The 22,590-nt window shown below is 50.5% G+C and overlaps 1 pseudogene; it reads right to left on the bottom strand.

Moving 5' to 3' along the window:
- Positions 1 to 20,707, bottom strand: part of LOC131586389 (zinc finger protein 208-like) — a 77,024-nt pseudogene extending 56,317 nt beyond the window's left edge.
- Positions 20,708 to 22,590: the final 1,883 nt, after the last annotated feature.

Consider the following 22,590-nt stretch of genomic DNA (forward strand, 5'->3'; position numbering starts at 1 on the left):
GCCGCCTGTGTCCTCCGCGGTCCCCGGGAGGAGCCGGGGCTGGGGCTGGGGCCGGGGCCGGGGTCGGAGCCGGAGCCGGGGCCGGGGCCGGGGCCGGGGCCGGGGCCGGGGCCGGGCCAGGTGGAGCCAAAGGGCAGTGATGCCGCCCCAGCCCCAGGCAATGATGCCTGCCCAGCAGCGCCAGCGCCAGCACAGCCAGAGCTGGGCGGAGGCGAGACCGCGGAGGGATGCTCGGGGACGGGGACGGGGACGGGGCCGGGGCAGCCCCGCCCGGGGCCGGGGGCGGACCGGGGGCATGGCCCGGGTGGGTACGGGGAGAGGGAAACTGGAAGAGGAGGGGGACACCGGGAAAGGGAGACAGGGATAGGGTGCGGGACCACGGGAGAGGGACAAGGGACTCAAGGGAGTCAAAGAATTCGACTAGGAGATGAGGGGACGCAGGGGAAGGGAGACCGAGAGAGGGAGAGGGTGAGGAGGAGAAGAATCGAAGAAGTCTCTAAAGCTGCTGCTTCCACTGCTGCCGCTGCCGCTGCTGCCGCTGCAACTGAAGCACCGGGACCGTTTGTCCCCGTGTCCGTTTGTCCGTTGCCCGCTCGGCCCCGCCCCGAGCCCCGCGCTCCCCGGGCAGCCCCTGAGCCTGGCCAAACACGGGAACTTTGCCCTGGTGAGCCAAGAGCCAGAGTCTTGACTCCTGCACAGGGGCACAGCAATGCCCTTGGCTGCTGCTGTGCCTTGTCCCTGCTGAGGGTCAGACACTGTCTGAGCACATTCCCTGAATGCAGAATTTGTACCTGAGCCAAGCACTGCACTTGTGTCTCCAGCATTGCTTTCCAAGTAAAACAGGGGGAGTAAAACTGGGTGTAGCTCATGGTATTTTACAGTGTCTAAAACTTGCCAAGTCTCAGATCTTAGAGGTGAGATCCATTTGGAATGAATGGGATGGAGAAAGTGCAAGATGGAAAAGGGAAACATAAAAATTAAATAGAGAAAAATAGAAAAAAACATATTGGTTGTTCCTTTGCAATTTATTTTCATTTCTTAAAAAAGCTGTTTCAGTTTTCCCAGAATCTTCTCCCCAGTCCTGTCTGTTCTTTCCAAAAACCTGTCCTGGAGATCAAGGCGCAGCTCCTGTCACAAGATGTGCCCCCAGCTGCAGCTTCTCTTGGCTTCCCACACTGTGAGTGCAGCACAACTCTTGCAGCAAAGCAGGACAAATATTTGAAGAACTTGACAACTTGTTCTTTCTTTTCCTTGTGCACTGGGGAGTTGTGCCATTGGTAAGGTTTTCATTGTTCCTCTTCTAGCCAAAGAAAACATGATGGGCTACCAGGAATTGTTGGGGAATACAAGCCTGGCTGAATGTGGAGAAAGAATCTCCAGAGCCTGCAGCCAGCAGTGGAGAGCTCATCATTCCAATAGCCCCATGGACATCTTGAAAGTGATCTGGAATGTGAAGATGGGCTGACAGAGGGAGTTTGTTTCTGTGTTCAGTTTAGATGATTCTACATGTCTTGCAGTGGTAGAAATCAAGAGCACAATCAGTTGATGATAAGCACCAGAACATGATAAGCTGGACCTCTGAGTGGATGAGAGAAAGAATGTGAAAAGGAGAAATGCATGGAATGACTTGGTGAACTTTGTGTGTAAGAAGGGTAATTTTTTTCTAATAATTCCCAATTCATTCCCTTTGCTTTTGTCCTTTTTAGCAAGGCCAGTTGTATCTTAGATTCCCCAGGAAATGAGAACCCTGAGCTTGTGGAACTGCCTGAAAGGTGCCCTGTTCCTTTTTCTTCTGCTGCTCAGAAGAAACAATGAAGCGAGTTGGAAAGTTCTGTTTTTTCTTTCTCCTGGTGGATTTTTTCATTTGCCACTGCAGAGGCAATTTCTGTGATGGCCTCTGTCAGTTGATTCTATTTCAGCAGCAGCAGCAACAGGGCTGTGTTTGAGCACTGCAAATGTGACCTGTGTGGCTTTAATTCTCCTTGATTTATTGCTCAGGGACGTGGGAGCATTTTGATGTCTGCTACTGATCGTGATGCCTGAAACAAAAATCCTGAGTTCCCTGTGACAAAAGCACAGTGGGTAGCAGTGATTGAAAGAGGCAATTGCAGCTGTACTGCTAAAATTCAAGTGGCAAGCAGAAGAGGGGCAAGAGCAGCCGGGTTCTACAACTCCCAAGACAAATGTAGATGAAATAATTTTGTGGGATTTTTCTGGAATTTTGTGGTATTTTTCTTGAATTTTATGGAATTTTTGTGGAATTTAGTGGAAATCTGAGGTGATTTTGTGAGATGTTTCTGGAATTTGGTGGGGTTTTGAGAAGATTTAGGGAATTTTGTGGGATTTTTCTGCAATTTTGTGGGATTTTTCTTAGATTTTCGGGGGGTTTTTCTTAGATTTTGTGGAAATTTGTGGAGATTTTAAGAGATGTTTTTGGAATTAGATGGGGTTTTGAGAAGACTTAGGCAATTTTGGGAATTTTTCCTGGAATTTTGAGGTGTTTTGAGAAGACAAGAAGAAATTGGTGAGGGCTTTTTCTTAGATTTTGTGGAAATTTGTGGAGGTTTTGTGCGATTTCGCTGGAATTTCCTGGAATTTTGAGAAAATTGAAAGAATTTTGTGGGATTTTTCTGGAATTTTGTGGGATTTAGAAGAGACATAAAGAATTTTGTGGTATTTTCTTAGATTTTGTGGTATTTTGTGGAGATTTCGTGGGATATTTCTGGAATTTGGTAGGGTATTGGGAAGGTTTAGGGAATTTTGTGGGATTTTTTTTTGGTAACTTGTGGGATTTTGACGAAACTTGAAGAATTTTGTGGGATTTTTTTTTAGATTTTGGGGAAATTTGTAGAGATTTGGTGGGGTGTTTCTAGAATTTGGTAGGGTTTTTTCTTGAATTTTATAGGATATTGAAAAGATTTTGTGAAAGTTTTGTGGAATTTTCAGGGATTTTGAGGAAACATTAAGTATTTTGAGGTATTAGATTTTGTGGAAATCTGTGAAGATTTTGTGGGATGTTTCTGGAATTTGGTAGGGTTTTGAGAAGTTTTTCGGGCTTTTTTTTAATTTTTTGCACTTTTGTGGGATATTTCGGGAATTTTGTGGCATTTTTCTTGATTTTTGTGTGATATCCAGGAGATTTTGTGAGATGTTTCTGGAATTTGGTAGGGTTTTGAGAAGATTTCTGCAATTTTGTGGGATTTGTCTTGAATTTTGTAGGATATTGAGAAGATTTTGTGGGAGTTTTCTGGAATTTTGAGGAATTTGAGGAGACATGAAGAATTTTGACGTATTTTCTTACATTTTGTGGTATTTTGTGGAGATGTGGGATGTTTCTGGAGTTTGGTGGCATTTTGAGAAGATTTCTGCAATTTTGTAAGATTTTCTGGAATTTTGTTGTATTTTTCTTAGATTTTTCTAGGATATTCAAGAGATTTTGTGAGATGTTTCTGGAATTTGGTTCGGTTTTTGGAATATTTAGGGATTTTTTTTACTTTTTGCAATTTCGTGGGATTTTTTTGCAATTTTGTGGGATTTTGCAAAAGTTTCAATAATTTTGTGGGATTTTTCTGGAATCTTGAAGGATTTTCTGGAGACCTGAAAAATTTTGTGGGATTTTTCTTAGATTTTTGGAAATTTGTGCGATTTGGTGGGATGTTTCTGGAATTTGGTGGGGTTTTCAGAACATTTAGGGAATTGTGTCAGATTTTTTCTGCAATTTGGTGGGTTTTTTCTTGAATTTTGTAGGATATTGATGAGATTTTGTGGGAGTTTTGTGGAATTTTGAGGGAATTTGAGGAGACGTGAAGAAATTTGAGGTATTTTGTTTGATTTTGTGGAAATTCGTGGGGATTTTGTGGAATGTTTCTTGAATTTGGTGGGTATTTGTGAAGATTTCTGCAATTTTGTGGGATTTTGTGGAATTTTGTGGGATTTTTCTTGATTTTTCTAGGATATTCAAGAGATTTTGTCAGATGTTTCTGGGATTTGGTAGGGTTTTGGGAAGATTAAGGGGTTTTTGGTTTTTGTTTTTTCAATTTTGTGCGATTTTTTTTGAGTTTTGTGGGATTTTGCAAAATTTAAATAATTTTGTGCGATTTTTGTGGAATTTTGTGGTATTTTGTGTAGACTTGAAGAATTTTGTGGGATTTTTCTTAGATTTTGTGGAAATTTATGGAGATTTTGTGGGATGTTTCTGGAATTAGATAGGGTTTTTTCTTGATTTTTGTAGGATATTGAGGAGATTTTGTGAGATGTTTCTGGAATTTGGTAGGGTTTTGAGGAGATTACTGCAATGTTGTGGTATTTTTCTGGAATTTTGTGGTATCTTAAATTATGTGGGATTTTGTGGAAACTTGGAGAATTTTGTTGGATTTTTCTTAGATTTTGTGGAAATTTGTGGAGATTTTGTGGGATGTCGTAGAAATCTGATAGGGTTTTCTTGCCGCGGCGGCGGAAAGCCCGGAGCACCGCGACTTCTCCAGAAGCACCCTTGAGAAAGGCTGGCCCGAAGCGCATGTGAGCAGCTTCGAGCAGTCGAGTGATTCCAGCTCAGCTCAGTAATAGTATAGTGATTTCAGCTCAGCTCAGTAATAGTATAGTGATTTCAGCTCAGCTCAGTAATAGTATAGTGATTCCAGCTCAGCTCAGTAATAGTATAGTGATTCCAGCTCAGCTCAGTAATAGTATAGTGATTCCAGCTCAGCTCAGTAATAGTATAGTGATTTCAGCTCAGCTCAGTAATAGTATAGTGATTCCAGCTCAGCTCAGTAATAGTATAGTGATTCCAGCTCAGCTCAGTAATAGTATAGTGATTCCAGCTCAGCTCAGTAATAGTATAGTGATTCCAGCTCAGCTCAGCTCGGCAGCGGCGGCGGCAGGCAACACAGGAAGCAGGGACGAGACAGCTGGTCCAGCGTTCCACCGAGGCACAAGCCTTTATTCAGGCAAAGCTTCGGCAAAGGGTGCCGGTAACAGCGAATCTCCCGAACAGAGGAAAACCCAGGATATTTATGGGGAAGGAGAGGGGCGGGGGGAAGCCCGAGATACCTGTATCGGGGTGGGACAGCAGGGGGGAACACCAATGAAACACAACAGTTTAACATAACTAACTCAAAGACCCCTGTGAGTGACATTGTGTCGCTCTTACAGAGAAGTATCTCCTCGCCAGGGGAGAGCCAGTATCTCGGGCCCAGCGGGCTCCTCTGTACCCTCACTTCCCCATATTAACATAGAGTGTTGCATTTTAAACTCTAAAAAGCTTTACAAGTTCTTTCCTTGCTTCTTGACCTTTGGACTTTCTATCAGCAGAAGGACATTGTTTTACCAATCAGGGATTCTCCTTTAGCTGGCTAGGCTATTGTTCTTTGGTCATATAGTAACTAGTACTCAGTATCTTATGACTCAAAGCAAGCTTTCATTTCTATTTCAATTCTAGGCTTCATACCTTCAGAATCTGTTGTTAAACAATCGTATTCGCAAGGTTTCCCTGTTTCATCTTCCCCAACATAAACTGTCACTTTTAATATAAATTAGAAGCTAATTTGAATATTTTTAAGTGTAATTCCTCTGTTAAATCAAAAAGTCATAGGTTAAAAATTAGATTAAATACTGTATAACTGCTGTTCTTTTGCTAAACTGTGAAGTTGAAGGTATCAATTAATGGTTAAGGTATAAGTGAAGTCCTGTTAAGTTTGACCTCTGTTAAGTTTTTAGGCCATATTCCTTTTATCCTTGACCTCACTGTCCTTTTGTCACAGACACACACACATACGGACAGTTCTGGGTTCATTTCTGGTTGGATTTGGATTGCCTGGATTTTGTTTGGTTTTGTTGTTGTTTGTTTCCTTGCTGTGCCTGAAGTGTCCAGTCAGGAGCAGAGTGACTCTTGCCAAGGAACTTTGTGCTGCTGGTGCTTAATATTAAATCTGGTTTTTGCTGCTCCCTTGCTGGGGATTTTTTAAGCGCTCTCAAGCCCTCGTTGGTGACAGGGTGAAGGAGCCCTGGCCCAGGCTCTGGCCCTGGGGACACAGGGATGCTGACGGGGGTTCCCTGTCCCCCTGTCCCATGCCCCACAGACCTCGGGATGTCCCACAGCCATTCTGTGATGTCCCAGTCTGGACTGTGATGTCCCAGCCCCTCTGAGATAACAGAACCTACTCTCTGATGTCACAGCCTTCTCTCTGACATCACACACTCTTCTCTCTGCTGTCACACAGCTGCTCTGTGATGTCACAATCTGCTGTCTGATGTCACAGAGCTGCCCTCAGGGATTGTGGTATCTGCTCTGTGACCTCACAGCCCACTCAGTAATGTCACAGCCCACCCTGTGGTGGCTCTGTGATGTCATACAGAAACTCTGTGATGTCACAACCCACTCTGTGATGTCATGCATTCAACCTCTGATGTCATAGTCTTCTCTGTGATGTCACAGCCCACTAAGTGATATCACCCAGCCCACACTGTGACATCACACCCTGATTTCTGATGTCACAGAATCCCCTCTATGATGCCGTAGCTGCTCAGTGACCTCACACAACAAACTCTGTGATGTCACAGCCCCATCTGTGACCTCACACAACCCACTCGGAGCTGTCACACAGCCCCTTTCTGACATCCCAGCTGCTCTGGGGCTCCAGGACACAGCCACAGAGGTGCTGCTGTGACACAGCCCCCTCTGGGACATTTCACAGCCCCTGCCAGTGCTGAGCCCCTGGGAGCTCTGTCTGGGCCTGCTCGTGTCCCTGAGCTGCCCTGGCAGGGCCCCAGCCCTGCTGGGCTGTGCTCAGGAGCTGCTCCTGGCCAGAGCTGTCTCCCTGCTGTGGTCTGTTCCCATGGCAACATCTGCCCCATTGCTATGGTCTGTTACCATGGCAACCATCACAGGCCCTCTTGCTATGGTCAGTCCCTTGGCAGCTCCATGGAGACCCCATGCCAGGGATGGTTGCCATGGACACCAGCTCAGGCCTGGAGCCAGAGCCCATTGCCATGGCAACCATTTCCAGTCCCATTCCCAGGCTCATGGGATCCCAGAGCCACAGAATTGGCTGAGTTGGGAGGGACCCATGGGGATCCTCCAGTCCAACTGCTGGCCCTGCACAGGACACCCCAACAATCCCAGCCTGGGCCTGGCAGCGCTGGCCAAACGCTGCTGGAGCTCAGCCAGCCCTGGAGCTGGGAGCCTTCCCTGGGGAGCCTGTTCAGTGCCCCAGCAGCCCCACGGGAAAAACCTTTTCCTCACATCCAGCCTAAACCTGCCCACCTCAGCTCCAGCCGCTCCCTCCACTCCTATCCCTGGGCACCAGAGGGAAGAGGTTCCCACAGCCCCCAGCCAGGGACCCGCTCCCAAGGCTGCTGCCATGGCAACCAGGCCTGGCACCAGCTGGGATGCTCGGTTTCCACGGGCTGGGCTTCACGAATGGCATTCCCCAATTTCCTGCTCCCGCTAAAACCGCGCTGCTGCTCGCTTCCCTCCCACCTCCCATGGAAAGCAGAAAAGGCAAAGATCCCAGGCTGGGATAAAGAACAATTTATTGAGAACAGCTACGAGATAAGGAACAAACAGGAACAGAAACAACCGTGGTAACAGAATAGATAAGAAAAACTATTTACAGGGAAAAATAAACCACCACAAACTGGCTCTTTCTGGCCACGTATCTCCTCCTGCCAGGAAAGGACACTCTTCTCCTCTGGTGAGAGAGAGGGAGTCCTTTTCGTGCCCCTGGCAATGACCTGATATGGGACTGAATATAATGACAAGGACATGGTCAGACTCTCACATTCTTTGATACCACATCATGACATTGCCATGGGCAGGAAAAGGTACAGGTGTCTTCCCAGCCTGGACCACAGGGAACATGGATCACCAGGTCTCTTCCTGACCTCGGTCCTCCAAGGCGGGATGAAGATGGAGCAGTGCACAAAGCTCTTCCTGCACTTGGGGCATTTACAGGGCTTCCCTTACCGGTGCCTCCGTTGGTGTTTGGTCAAGCTAGATTTCCAGGTGAAGCTCTTCCCGCACTGGGTACACTCGTAGGGCCTCTCCCCAGTGTGGATGCACCGGTGGGTGATGAGGGTGGAGTTTCGCTTGAAGCCCTTCCTGCACTCGGGGCAGCGGAAGGGCCTCTCATCCGTGTGAATCCGCTGGTGCAGGAGGAGATTGGAGCTGCTGTGAAACCTCTTCCCACACTCAGAACACTCGTAGGGCCTCTCCCCAGTGTGGATGCGCTGGTGGATGGTGAGTTGGGACCTCTGGCTGAAGGTCATCCCACATTCCTCACACTCATAGGGACGTTCCCTGGTGTGGGTCCTCTGGTGGAGGATCAGGCTGGAGCTGTGGCTGAAGCTTTTCCCACATTCCCCACACTCGTAGGGCCTCTCCCCAGTGTGAATGCGCCGGTGGGTGATGAGGTGGGAGTTTTGGTTGAAGCCCTCCCCACAGTCGGGGCAGCGGAAGGGCCTGTCATCCGTGTGAATCCGCTGGTGTATGAGGAGACTGGAGATGGTGTGAAACCTCTTCCCACACTCAGGACACTCGTAGGGCCTCTCCCCAGTGTGGATGCGCTGGTGACTGATGAGGTGGGAGTTGTGCTTGAAGCCCTTCCTGCACTCGGGGCAGCGGAAGGGCCTCTCATCCGTGTGAATCCGCTGGTGCCTGAGGAGATGGGAGCTCCTCTGAAACCTCTTCCCACACTTGGGACACCCGTAGGGCCTCTCCCCAGTGTGGATGCGCCGGTGACGGATGAGTTGCGAGTTGTAGCTGAATCCCTTCCCACATTCCCCACACTCGTAAGGCCATTCCCCAGTGTGGATCATCTGGTGGCAGATCAGTTTGGTGCTCTGGCTGAAGCTCTTCCCACACTCCAAGCACTTGTAGGGCTTCTCCCCATCCTGAAGCTGCTCATGGACCACCAGCTCAGAGCCCTGGCTGGATCTCCGGCCGCCTTCCTGGCACAGGGTGGGTCTTTCCTCCTCAGAGCACCCTGGGATGGGTTTGGAGCCCCTCCTCCTGCAGGATCTCTGGGGCTTTTCCTCCCCATTGGATTCCTGTGCTGTGGAGCTGCTCAAAACAGACTCTTCCACGAGGTTCTGCTGTGGGGATTTTTCCTCCCTGGTCTCCATCCTCAGCTCCTTGTCTGGGGGAGGAAGGACAAGGAGAGGATGGGATTTGCCTCCGTGCCAGAGGGAAGGGGAAGGAGATCCCCCCAGTGCGTCCCCGGCAGGACGGCGTCGGCAGCGGGGTTGTCCTGCAGCCGGGGGCCAGGCTGGGCTGGGAGATGGAGCAGGAGAGAGGGGGAAAGGGGCACTGACTTCCTCCTCACCTGCCTGGGTGTCCTGGGGTATCTTCCTCTTCCTCACAGCCTCCTTCTCCATCTGGCCAAGGTTTGGGAATGAGAAATCCTTGTTTGCGGAAATATGCAATGCATGAGCACATTGGGTTAGGGTGTTCCTCCTGACCAAGTTCATCTTTAGAAGTTACCGGGCGTCTGGGGCCCCATAAAATCCTCCCAAACACCAAAATTCAGCCCTGAAAATGCCTCCCAGGAGTTTCCCATCTCTGTTCTCTCTCCTTTGCGGTTCAGGGATTCCCCCCTGTCCCAGCTCCTGGGGGTCATGCTTGCACTGGGGTTCCTCTGTCTACTCAGTCCCTGCCCACCCCAGGTTGCTGGGAGTGCCAGAAATCCAAAAAGTTCCCCCCATTTCCATCTCCTCATTTAGGGATGATGGGGCTTTTTGGATTCCTATGGTCCCTTCTCCCCTTACTCTCTGCTTTGGGGTGCAGAAGGTCCAAGGAGTCCCCCCTGCCCCTCTCCAGGCTATGGAGGGTCCCATGAATTGCAGTGCTCCCCCTCTCTGGCCTCCCCACTTTGGGGTCTGGGGGGACACAGGGCTCTGCTCCTCCAGGCTGCCTCTGACAGCAGCCACCACCAGGACCCCCCAATGTCCCCCCAAGGGGCATTTTTCACTCAGGTTTGGAGTTCTTCATTCTCCAAACATTTCCCAGTAAAACCCACCCAGGTACCCCCCAGGATATCTGGGTCAAGCTCCCCCTCCCTGGTCATTGCTGGGATGGGGGGTGATGATCCCATGGGTGGGATCCCATTGGTGAGGGGCTGTGAATTCAGGAGTGCTCGACCTCGTGTTTCCTCCTCCTTTCCATGATCCTCCTTTGTCCCTCCTCTTCTTCTTCCTCTGGCTCCTCCTCTTCCTCCTCCCTAACACCAGCTTCTTCTCCTACTTCCATTCCTTCTCTCTCTCCTTCTTCACCCCTCCTCCTCCTCCTCCAGGAGCAGTGACACCCTCGGTGCCCCGTTCCCAAACCCCTCACAGCCCACGGCAGGAGCGGGGATGGAGCCGGGACAGGTCGGGATGGGCAGCGCGGGGCTCTCCGCTGCTCCCACCCGCTGGGGACGGGGGGAACCCGGCCCGGGGAAAAGGAGAGGGAAACTGGGAAAATTGGGGGCTGCAGATCCAACCTGGGGCTGGCTGGGGACCCTGGCTGGGGACTGCCAGCCCTTGGGGCTCCTCTGGGGAGATGCGGGAGGGGGGAACACAGAGAGGGCTGGGGGATCCCAGGAGTGGCAGCACTGGCAGGGACTGGTTTGTACTGGGGTAACTGGAACCCTACTGGGGTAACTGGGAATGACTGGGAATGAGCACAAGCATGCTGAGGGCAGATGGGATATACTGGGAGTGACTGTGACCATACTGGGAACAGCTGGAACCACACTGGGGGCAACTGGGAGTGAGTGGGACCATGCTGAGATGGACTGGGACTATTCCAGGGACAACTGGGACCATACTGGTAGGAACGGGGAAGAATTACAACTATTCTGGGATCATACTCAACTGGGATCATACTGGGATCACAGTGGGAGCAGCTGGGTCCCTGCTGGCTGAGACTGGGATCCCACTGAGGGTGACTGGAATCATACTGGGATTGACTGGGAGTGGCTGTGAGAAACTGGGATCATGCTGAAAGCAACTGGGAGGAGCTGGGAATGACTGGGAGCGTGCTGGGGCTGACTGGGATATACTGGGAAAGACAGGGAGTCCCAGGGATCACACTGGAGGCTACTGGGGTTATACTGGAACTGACAGGGAGCAACTGGGGGCCACTGGCCTCATACTGGGAGTGACTGGGATTAGACTGGGAGTGCAAAGGAAACTAGAAAAATGGGGAAATAATGGGAAAAAAACCAGGGTAAATTCAAGGAAAATAAAGGGGAAATATCAGGGAAAAACAGAAAAAAAAACCCCAGGGCGAAATCAAAAAAATTTGGGGAAAAAATGGGAAAAAATGGGAAAAATTTGGGAAAAACAGGGAAAAATTTGACAAAAAGTTGGCAAAACCAGGAAAAATTTGGGGAAAAAAAAAAGGAGAAACCTCAAGGAAAACTCAGGGAAAAAAATCAGGAAAGAAAGCAGAAAAAAACTGGGAAAATCAGGAAAAATCAGAAAACATGAGGAAAAATCAGGAAAAATAGGAAAAGAAAGAAAAAATCAAGAAAAAACAAGAAAAATTTGGGGAAAATGGGAAAAATCAGGAAAAAAAACTGGGAAAGAACTGGGAAAAATTGGGGAAAATCAGGAAAAGAAAGAGGAATAAAATCTGGTAAAATGGGAAAAAAAATGGGAAAAACCAGGAAAATTTGGGAAGAAACTGAGAAAAAACTAGAAAAATTTGGGAGAAGAAGAGGAAAAAAATCAGGAAAAAATGGGAAAAGCATGAAAAAAATTGGGAAAAAATCAGGTACAATATCAGGAAAAGAAAGACGAAAAGACCCTGGGAAAAAAATCAGGGAAAAATTTGGAAAAAAATTGAAAAAATCAACGGAAAGCCAGAAATATTTGGGGAAAAACTGCATAAAAATCAGAAAAAGAATTGGGAAAAAAATCAGAAAAAATTGTAAAGAAAAAGGAAAATCAGGGAAAAAAATCAGGGAAAGGATAAAAAAACCTGGAAAAATAAAAAAAAAATAATGAAGAAAAATCAGGAAAAATTTGGGGAAAACCAGAAAAATTTGGGAAAGGAAAATGGAAAAATCTAGGGGAAAAAATGGGAACAAAACCACAAAAAAATCAAGGAAAATTTTTGAAAAAATTGGGAAAATATTGGGAAAAAATCAGAAATAGAAAGAGGAAAAATCAGGAAAAGAAATCAAGAAAAATCAGGAAAAAAATGGGGAAAATCAAGAAAAGAGAGAGGAAAGAGACTTGGAAAAAAATCAGGAAAAATCAGGAAAAAAAATTAGGAAATACAGGGAAAAATCAGGGGAAAATTTAGAAAAAAAATAGGGAATAACCTGGAAAAAACTGGGAAAGGAACAGGGAAAAATCAGGAAAAAATGGGGGAAAATCTGGACAAAAATGGGGGAAAAAAATTGGGAAAAAACAGGGGAAAAATCAGGAAATCAAGGAGGAAGAAGACCAGGAAAAATCTGGGAAAAAATCCAGGAAGAAATCAGGGAAAAAATGAGGAAAAGAAGGCGGGGAAAAAAACCCTTGGAAAATGGAAAAAAATTGGGAAAAAGCCAGGAAATATTTAGGTAAAGAACAGGCAAAAATCAGGAAAAAATGGGGAAAAATTAAGACATATCAGAGGCAAAAATCAGGAAAAAAATGGGAAAAAAATTGAAAAAAAATGTGAAAAATGAGGGGAAAATCAGGAAAAGAAATAGGAAAAAAAAAACAGGAAAAAAACAGGAAAAATTTGGGAAAAAAATAGGCAAAAATCAGGAAAAATGGGAAAAAAGGGAGGAAAAAAATTGGGGAAAATATTGGGAAAAATGGGAAAAAATCCAGGATTAAGTGAGGAAAAGAAAGAAAAAAATAATCTGGAAAAAGCTGGAAAAAATGGGAAAAAAGAGAAAAATGGAGGAAAAATGGAGCAAAAATGAGAGAAAAATGGGGAAAATGCTATAAAAATAGGAAAAAATGCTGGAAATGGGAGAGAAATGGAGGAAAAATTGGGGAAAAAATGGAGAAAAAAATGGAAGAAAATTGGGAAAAATGGGGAAAAATGAGAATAAATTGGGATAAAAATGGGGAAAAAAGGCAGGAAACTGGGAGAGAAATGGAAGAAAAAGGGAATAAAAATGGTAAAAGTGAAGGAAAAATGGGAGAAAAATGGCAGAAAATGGAGAAAATAGGAGAGAACATAAGGAAAAAATTGGGGAAAAATGGAGCAAAAGTGGTGTAAAATGGGGAAATTGAGAAAAAGTAGATTAAATATTGGGAAAAAAAACTGAAAAAATGAGAAAACATGAGGAAAAAGTTAAGGGAAAGTGGAGGAAAAATAGGGGGGGAAAATAGGGAAAAATAGAGAAAAAAATGAGATAAAAAAAGGGGGAAATGGAGGAAAAAAGGAGAAAAATGGGGAAAAACTTGGGGAAAAATAAAAAAATAGGATAAAATGGGGGAAAATTATATGAAAATGGGATAAAAATGAGGAAAAATGGAGAAAAAATAGGGAAAAAATGAAATAAAAACGGGGGAAAATTGGGGAAAAATTAAATAAAACTGTGCAAAAATGGGAATAAATTGGGGGAAAATGGAGCAAAAGTGGGGGAAATAATTGAGACAACATTTGGGGAAAATGGAGACAAATTGTACCCTAATAGTGAATGACTGGGAGTGATTTGGCTCGTCCTGCGGTGCCGAGGACACTGGAACCACACGGGGGGAGCAACTGGGCAATGCTGGGAGCAGCCACTGCCGGCACCGGGAGCCCCGAGCCCCTTTCCCGGCCATGCCGGACCCGCATCCCCCCGGCCCCTTTGCCGGGGCTCTGCCGCCACCGGGACCCCCCAAAAACACCTCCCGGGGACCCCCGGGGTCCCCCCGAGGAGCATCTGTGGCTCGGCTCTGGAGCCCTGCCATCCCCAAACATCCCCCCCAAAAACCCCAAACCCAGGGACCCCCGGGGTATTTGGGGCGAGCTCCCCCTCCCCGGGCACCTGCGGGATGGGGGGCGATGGTCCCGAAGGAGCTGCAGATCCAGAGAGCGGGGAGCGCACGTGGAGCCTCCTCTGCCTGCTCCAGCTCTTCCTCCTCCTGCTCCTCCTCTTCCTCCTCCTCTGTCCCTCCTCTTCCTCCTCCTCTGTCCCTCCTCTGTCCCTGGGCGTGGTTCGGAGCCCTCGGGTGAGCGGGGCCGGCCGGGACACGATGGGAAGGGGCTGGGTCCCCCCCAAACCGAGCTGGGGGCAGCGGAGGTTTGGGGGAACAATGGGGACAGGGCGGGACAGGGGAACAGGGGGAGGTGGGAGCACTGAGGGTCCCCCAGTTCACCCCAGGACCCCCAAGCCCCGTCCCAGCCCCCCCAGTTCCCCCCGCAGCCCCGGCTGAGGGGGGCTCAGCCCAGGAGCCGCCGTCGTTCGGGGCTCCCCCGAGTGCAGGAACGGGAGAGTTCCCGGCTCGGGGAGGCCCCAGCAGAGGAGGGGATCTTGTCCCTCTTCCAGGGCCTTTCAGGGTCTTCAGGCCCCTCTGAAGAGGAGTTTTTCTCTTTTTCAGGTTTTTTGGGGGGGATCCCACCACTACAGGGGTGTTTTTTCCTCCCCATTTTAGGGTGTTTGTGCAGTCACAGCCCCACAAACCCCTTTTGAGGGGGGATCATGACGGCTTTAAGTGACATTTTTAGGGATGGGTTGTTTTAGGGAACCTGCTGGTAATGCAGATAGGGACCCCATGCCAGGTATGAACCTTCTCAATGTCTGTATGGGGTTTTGCAGTCTTGGGGAGTTTTTGGAGCATCCAGGGCTGTGTTTGGGATCAGAGGAGGTTGGGGTGTCCCGGGGGATTTGGGGGTTCTCGGCAGGTTTGGGGGTACCTGGGCAATGCGGGTGGCAGTGCTGGGGACCCCGTGCTGGGTTTGAACCTTCTCACTGCGCACGGGCAGCGTCAGCGTGTTCAGGGAGATCCTGGAGAGCCCGGGGGGTCACCCCAAATCCCAGGGACCCCAAATGCTGAGGGACCCCCCGAACTGCCCTCACCGCTGGATCTGCTGCAGGCAGGGGGGCACCAGCACTCGGCCCCCACCCTCCACCATCACAGGGGGGCTGTGGAAGAAATCTGGGGGTGCACGGACAGGCAGGGTGGGACCCCCATAGTCCTGGGGGAGGGGACACGGGGGGACTCCCAGGAATTCCCGTTGTGGGGGGATGAGGGGGGACCCAGGAAGAGTTTGGGGTGGATGGGTGGGTCATGGGGGGTCCCCCAGGATGGGTTTGGGGGGAACCGGATTGGAGCTCCCATGGCAGTGGGATAGGAAGATTTGCCCATGGAATTCCATGGGAATGGCATAGCAGTGAGATCCATCTACAGAATGGGACAGCAGCTGGATCCATCCGTTGAGGTCCCATGGGAATGGGATGATGTCTGAGATCCATCCATGGAATTTCCATGGGAATTCAAATGTTCCCAAATTTTGCCCTCCCCGATCCCACATTCCCATTCCCATATCCCCTGGGAACTCTGTCCTCCCCACCTTTACACTCCAGCGCCTCCCGCCCATATCTGACATATTTCCGGAGACATTCCCTGCAGCTGTGAGCCAGGGAATTTGTTAATCCCTCAGCCTGGATCTCAGGGATCCCCATGGCGGTGCCACAGTTGCCATCGCAGCCCCACAGATCCCCCAGCCCCGGCTCCCCCCGCTCAGCCCCGCTCTGGCTGTGCCGCTGCTGCAGCATCTGCAGCTCCCCGCTGGCCCCGTGCCGGTGCCGCTCCTTGTGCCGGCTCTGGCTATCCCAATATCCCAGCCCTGGCTATCCCAATATCCCAGCCCTGGCTATCCCAATATCCCAGCCCTGGCTATCCCAATATCCCAGCCCTGGCTATCCCAATATCCCAGCCCTGGCTATCCCAATATCCCAGCTCTGGCTATCCCAATATCCCAGCTCTGGCTATCCCAGTATCCCAGCCCTGGCTATCCCAATATCCCAGCCCTGGCTATCCCAATATCCCAGCTCTGGCTATCCCAATATCCCAGCTCTGGCTATCCCAGTATCCCAGCCCTGGCTATCCCAATATCCCAGCCCTGGCTATCCCAATGTAATAAATGTAGTTATGAATAAAAATTCGTAAAGGCCTAAATAAATATATCTGTAGTATAATAACATGAGAAAATATAAAATATAGTGTGGCCAAGGATTCCTCCCTAGATCCAGCCACAAACATCCATTTTAGAGATAACAATTCTACCGGCATCGGGATAATGATCCTAGCCAGCCCCCATCAGCCTAAAAGAATAAGCAGGACACGGGCCATCAGGCTGGACAAAAGAAACAGACAAGATACTCATCACCGGACCTGAACACCCCACCTGACAAGCTACAGGTGGGGAGCAATCAAACTAGACAAAGAAAGAAGCCCAGCCGAGATATTCATCGGCCCCAACCCCGGAGCCAACCACTCCATCCTGATGGCCCAAACCAGGATGAAATCAAGGAACATCCAGGACCTTTTTACATATGAGGAGACTCTGCCCCACTGTCTATTGATTCAGTTCACCGGTTCCAGGAAATCCATTCAACCAACCATCAAGACTCTTTGTTGAACAGTGACTGCTCGGAGTTTTGGCCTCAGGGCACAAAACCCCTATAAGAACCCCGGACTGCAGCCCATACAGTGTGGATTTGGGAACACCTATACCTCTGGGTATAGATCCCTGTCCACCCAGCGCTGCGCTGACCTATTTATTGTGGTTTTTCTCTTTTGTTGCAGGTGCTTAAATTGTTTTATAATAAATTGCTTTTTATTGACCTTATTTTGCCATTGCATTTATAACACCAATATCCCGGCTCTGGCTATCTCAATATCCCAGCCCTGGCTATCCCGTTATTCCAGCCCTGGCTATCCCAATATCCCGGCCCTGGCTATCCCAATATCCCAGCCCTGGCTATCCCAATATCCCAGCCCTGGCTATCCCAATATCCCAGCCCTGGCTATCCCAATATCCCAGCCCTGGCTATCCCAATATCCCAGCCCTGGCTATCCCAATATCCCAGCCCTGGCTATCCCAATATCCCAGCCCTGGCTATCCCAATATCCCAGCTCTGGCTATCCCAATATCCCGGCTCGGTTCCGGCCGCCATCCCCGGCGGCTGCGGCTCCGCCCGGCCCCGCTCGCTGCGGCGGCGCTGGAAGGGGATCCCAGCCAGGGACCCCATGGACATGGACTGCGGGAAGCCCGGGCCGGGCTCCAACAGCGCCGCGTGCAGGGAACGCAGGGAGAGGAGAACTGGGGGGACATTTGGAGATTTGGGATCGGGGGGGTCACGGCTGAAGGAAAGGGGGAACGGGGAGAGACGGGAAGGGCATTTGGGGATGCCAGGACTGACAAGAGGGGAGGCTGGGGCTGGCTAGATGTGGCATGGCTGGAGTTCAGGGCGTTCCTGTATCCAGGAAAGGGAGCTCCAAGGGTCCCCGGTGTCCCCATTGCCAGGAGAGGGCAGGGAAAGCCGGGATGGCTGGGAATAGGGGTCCCGGGTGTCCTCAGTGCTGAGGAAAGGAGGGGCTGGGTGCAGGGAGAGGCAGGAATAGGGGTCCGGGGGGAAAATGGGTCAAGGAGAAGGGGGCTCTGGGGGCTGCGGCAGGCGTGATGGCCGGGAAAGGGGTGCAGGCGTTCCTGGTGCCCGATAAGGGGGTGCAGGGTGGGACCCACGGCCGGGAATGGGGGTTCAGTGGGATGGCGGCGCCTCCGCGCTCCGGAATGGGCGATCAAAGAGTCCCGGTGCCGGGGGTCCCCCTCACCTCTCGCCGCCCCCCGGGAGCGCCCCCGGCCCCAGCGCTGGAGCCATCGCGCTGCTCCGCTGCGGCCCCGCCCACAGCCCCGGCCCCGCCCCCAGAGCCGCCTCCGGCCCCGCCATTGGCGCCGCTCTTTGCGGCACCAATGTCATACGTGGCGCAATGATGTCATACAGCCATGCCATGATGTCACAGCCTTCTCTGTGATGTCACACAGTCCCCTCTATGATGCCATAGCTGCACAGTGACGTCACACAACAAACTCTGAGCTGTCACACAGCCCCTTTCTGACATCACAGCTGCTCTGGGGCTCCAGGACACAGCCACAGAGGTGCCACTGTGACACAGCCCCCTCTGGCACATCCCCCAGCCCCTGCCAGTGCTGAGCCCCTGGGAGCTCTGTCTGGGCCTGCTGGTGTCCCTGAGCTGCCCTGGCAGGGCCCCAGCCCTGCTGGGCTGTGCTCAGGAGCTGCTCCTGGCCAGAGCTGTCTCCCTGCTGTGGTCTGTTCCCATGGCAACATCTGCCCCATTGTTATGATCTGTTTCCATGGCAACCATAACCAGCCTCTTGTTGCTATGGTAAGTCCGTTGGCAGCTCCATGGAGACCCCATGCCAGGGGTGGTTGCCATGGACACCAGCTCAGGCCTGGAGCCAGAGCCCGTTGCCATGGCAACCATTTCCAGTCCCATCCCCAGGCTCATGGGATCCCAGAGCCACAGAATTGGCTGAGTTGGGAGGGAGCCATGGGGATCCTCCAGTCCAACTGCTGGCCCTGCACAGGACACCCCAACAATCCCAGCCTGGGCCTGGCAGCGCTGGCCAAACGCTGCTGGAGCTCAGCCAGCCCTGGAGCTGGGAGCCTTCCCTGGGGAGCCTGTTCAGTGCCCCAGCAGCCTCGCGGGAAAAACCTTTTCCTCACATCCAGCCTAAACCTGCCCGCCTCAGCTCCAGCCGCTCCCTCCACTCCTGTCCCTGGGCACCAGAGGGAAGAGGTTCCCACAGCCCCCAGCCAGGGACCTGCTCCCAACCAGGCCTGGCACCAGCTGGGATGCTCGGTTTCCATGGGCTGGGCTTCAGGAATGGGATTCCCCAATTTCCTGCTCCGGCTGAAACTGTGCTGCCACTCGCTTCCCTCCCACCTCCCATGGAAAGCACAAAAGGGAAAGATCCCATGTGTTGGGGAAGGTGAAACAGGGAAACCTTATGAATGTGATGGTTTAACAAAAGATTCTGGAAATATGAAGGCTAGAATCAAAGTGGAAATGAAAGCCTGCTTTGAATCATAGGATACTGAGTACTGGTTAACCAAAGAACAATAGCTTAGCCAGCTAGAGGAGAATCCCTGTTGATAAAACAATGTCCTTCTGCTGATAAAGAATGCAAAGGTCAAGAAGCAAGGAAAGAAGTTGTAAGGTTTTGTAGAATCTAAAATGCAACACTGTATGTTAATAGAGGGAAGCGCATAGGCTGAATGTAAATTCTTTAGTGGGTGTGTCTCATGGTGATTGGTTACTAAGAATTAGAATATTCACGATAGAAAAAGATATATTGAATTGTAACAAGAACTTCGCTCTCTTTACTCTTTACTCTTTACTCTGACCTCTTTACTCTTCTCTCTTCTCCCTGACCCCATACCCTTTCCCTCTTACCCCATTACCCCTCTCCCCCACTCCTAACTCTCAGCCCCCTCTCCCTGCTCCTACCCCTCTCGTCTTCCCTGCTCTCTCCCTCTGCCTTTTCCCTCTTTCCCCCTGCTGCTCTCTTACTCCCTCCCTCCCTCATCCAACCTCACGTCCCCTGCTCAACCTGTTCTCTCTCCCCTCCCCCGGACCACGTGGACGCCAAGGCTGGTGGCGGACACGGGTCTCCCCTCCTTTCACCCTTATAATAAATTGCTTATACTTGAACAGCTTGACCCTGGAGAAGTCTCTCACCGTGAGCGAGAATTTATTACTCTCCAATACCCATGCTGGGATAAGAACAATTTATTGAGAAGAGCAACGGGATAAGGAACAAACAGGAATGGAAACAATTTAGATAACAGAAGGGATAAGACAAATTATTTACAGGGAAAACTAAAACACCACTGACTGTTTCTTCCTGACCATGTATTTCCTCCTGCCTGGAAAGGACACCCTTCTCCTCTGGTGACAGAGAGGGAGTCCTTTTCCTGCCCCTGCCAATGACCTGAGATGGGATTGGATATAATGACAGGGACATGGTCAGACTCTCACATTCCTTGATCCCACATCATGACATTGCCATGGGCAGGAAAAGAGACAGGTGTCTTCCCAGCATGGATCCCAGGGAACATGGATCACCAGGTCTCTTCCCAACGTGGATCCTCCAAGGGTGGATGAAGCTGGAGCAGTGCACAAAGCTCTTCCTGCACTTAGAGCACTCGCAGGGCTTCCCTTACTGGTGCCTCCGTTGGTGTCTGGTCAAGTTAGATTTGTCTGAGAAGCTCTTCCCACACTGGGGACACTCGTAGGGCCTCTCCCCAGTGTGGACACGTTTGTGGGTATTGAGGTGGGAGCTGCAGCTGTAGCTCTTCCCACATTCCCCACACTCATAGGGCCTCTCCCCAGTGTGGATGCGCTGGTGGGTGATAAGGTGGGAGTTCTGCTTGAATCCCGCCCCACAGTCAGGGCAGCGGAAGGGCCTCTCATCCGTGTGAATGCGCTGGTGCAGGAGGAGATTGGAGCTGCTGTGAAACCTCTTCCCGCACTCAGGACACTCGTAGGGCCTCTCCCCAGTGTGGCTACGCTGGTGGATGATGAGTTGAGAGCTCCACCTGAAGCTCTTCCCACACTCAGGACACTCGTAGGGCCATTCCCCAGTGTGGATCATCTGGTGGCAGATCAGGCTGTTGCTCTTGCTGAAGCTCTTCCCACACTCCAAGCACTTGTAGGACTTCTCCCCATCCTGACATTGCTCATGGACCACCAGCTCAGAGCCCTGGCTGGATCTCAGACCGCCTTCCTGGCACAGGGTGGGTCTTTCCTCCTCAAAGCACTCTAGGATGGGTGAGGAACCGCTCCTCCTGTGGGATCTCTGAATCTTTTCCTTCCTCCTTGACTCCTGTGCTGTGGAGCTGCTCAAGACGGCCACTTCCACGAGATTCTGCTGCAGGGATTTCTCCTCCCTGTTCTCCATCCTCAGCTGCTTGCCTGGAGGAGGAAGGACAAGGAGAGGATGGGATGTTCCTCCATGCCAGAGGGAAGGGGAAGGAGATCCCCCCAGTGCGTCCCCGGCAGGACGGCGTCGGCAGCGGGGTTGTCCTGCAGCCGGGGGCCAGGCTGGGCTGGGAGATGGAGCAGGAGAGAGGGGGAAAGGGGCACTGACTTCCTCCTCACCTGCCTGGGTGTCCTGGGGTATCTTCCTCTTCCTTGCAGCCTCCTTCTCCATCCAGCCAAGGTTTGGGATTGGGAAATCCTGGTTTGGGAGAAAACAAGGAATGAGCACAATGAGTTTGATGGTCCCTCTTTTCAATTCACTCTCTAGAAGTCGTCAGGGCATCTGATGCATCTTGGTTTGAAAGGAAAGGTGTTTCCTAAGGAAGGCAGAAATCTCCATTGAAATTGATAAAAATGGAAACAACCCACCCCCTCCGAATTTTTATAATCTTGATATCAAAGTGCTCTCAAATAAAGATATAGGAATAGAAATAATAGTGCTTTATTAAAGAAAGGAAAATGAAAATTCAGCAGGACAAAAAACAACAACAACAAAAAAACAAAACAAAAAAACAAAACAAAACAAAACCCCCACACAGAAACCACCCACTGACAGAGTCAGAATACAACAAAGCACTCCGATTAAAATGGTGGCTGCAGTTTTCCTGGAGTCACAGATGTGGTTCTGTTTAAGCAATGATCCCGTAGAAGATTGTAGCTTACCTCTGAAGTTCTGGTGCTGTAGATGGATCCGGTCTCTCCTCTGGGAATCCAGTGGAGAAAGGCTGCCTGTGGTGTTCTGATGCTCTGATTATATCCAGTCAGGAATGCTTGGCTCCTCCCCCTGGGTGGAGCATCTCACAATGGGATGATGTCATTTTATCAGTCCTGCAGTGAGACTCAATGGCCCATTAAGAGAAGATATCCCCCTGGAGGGAGGATGGGTGGTGGAAGAGATAAAGAACACTGCCCCACCCGGTTTTAACAGCTGGTCCATTAACAGAAGATATCCCCCAGTTATGAGGGATGGGTCATGAAAGAGATAAAGAAAACTGCTCTACCAGGTTTTAACAGATGGTGAAGAATACACACTTTTGGTTACATCTTGCATTTCAGCCCAAGACATGGGGTCCATAAAAACCTCCCAAACACCAAGATTCAGCCCTGAAAATGCCTCCCAGGACTTCCCCATGTCTGGTCTCTCCCTTTTGGTGTTCAGGGGTTCCTCCCTGTCCCAGCTGCTGGGGGTCCTGCTTGTACTGGGGGTCCCCTGTGCATTCAGTCCCTGACCTCTTCTGGCTGCTGGGAGTGCCAGGAATCCAAAAATTTTCCCCCATTTCCATCTCCCCACTAAGGGATGCTGGGACCCCACAGTATTCCCCAAGGGGCATTTTCCACTCAGCTTTGGAGTTCTTCATTTTTCAGACATCCCTCCCAGAAAACCCAACCCAGGGATCCCCCGGGATATCTGGGCTGAGGTCCTTCTGTCCGGTCACTTGTGGGATTGGGGGTGATGATCCCATGGGTGGGAGGCTGTGATTTCAGGGGGTGCTCGACCTGGTGGTTGTTTCTTTCTTTCCCTGATCCTCCTTTGTCCCTCCTTCAGGCTGAAGAAGCTGCTCAAGGAGTCAGAAGCAAAACTCCAAGTCCCTTGGAGCTTCAATGGAC

This window comes from Poecile atricapillus, chromosome 19, assembly GCF_030490865.1.
Source record: "Poecile atricapillus isolate bPoeAtr1 chromosome 19, bPoeAtr1.hap1, whole genome shotgun sequence".
NCBI classification, from domain to species: domain Eukaryota; kingdom Metazoa; phylum Chordata; class Aves; order Passeriformes; family Paridae; genus Poecile; species Poecile atricapillus.